Source organism: Montipora foliosa, chromosome 9, assembly GCF_036669935.1.
Source record: "Montipora foliosa isolate CH-2021 chromosome 9, ASM3666993v2, whole genome shotgun sequence".
NCBI classification, from domain to species: Eukaryota; Metazoa; Cnidaria; class Anthozoa; order Scleractinia; family Acroporidae; genus Montipora; species Montipora foliosa.
The window spans coordinates 10353928-10354629 of record NC_090877.1 but is presented as its reverse complement, the minus strand read 5'-3'; positions in this window follow the sequence as shown (position 1 = coordinate 10354629).

The following is a 702-nucleotide window of genomic DNA, read 5'->3' as shown; positions in this document are numbered from 1 at the left end:
AGAGGAAATGATTTCTAGCCAGATACTCAGGAGTAGGCCTGGTGTGTGCTGTTAACTTAGATTTTGAATTCTGAACAAGTTTTATCATAGAAAATTCGCGACTAAGTTGTGCTTTCATTTCGCTGTAATTCTCGTGTCAAAGGAACGGTATAATAATGTAAATAAGAGAATAACGATATTTATATTTGCAGATTACCTGTCCTCTTACTACGAAAGTCAAGCTCTACATCTCTGTGCAATGAGCGCATTCAAAATTTCCTCGTATTACTTGATGAAAGTATGTTTTTTTGTTTTGTTTTTTTTAAAAAGGGTTTTTCTGCTTATATGAAAAATACGTTTTCTCTCCTGTCCCTTCTTATGCATGATGCTCGCGGAAATTACATTCTGTCCTCAATAAAGCTGGAAAAGCCAGTTATGGTCTTCGTTCTCTTTTTTCTTACGGATCAGCTAAGTTGCAGAATGCGCCACCCTGATTTTATCCGTACCTATGAGTTTACTGGTTTTTAAAAGAGAAATCCAGGGCCGCATTTTGTTACAGCGGCTTTCCTTTTTAATGATATATCTTTAAATATTGATGTATTTAGTAGGTATCTGTATATGCTATGTATTTTAGCTGTAAATGCAAATGTGTCCGAAGATATTAGCTGCTGTAGTATTCGGCAAATTCGAGAATAAAATAAAGCTTATGCCTGTATGTATGTT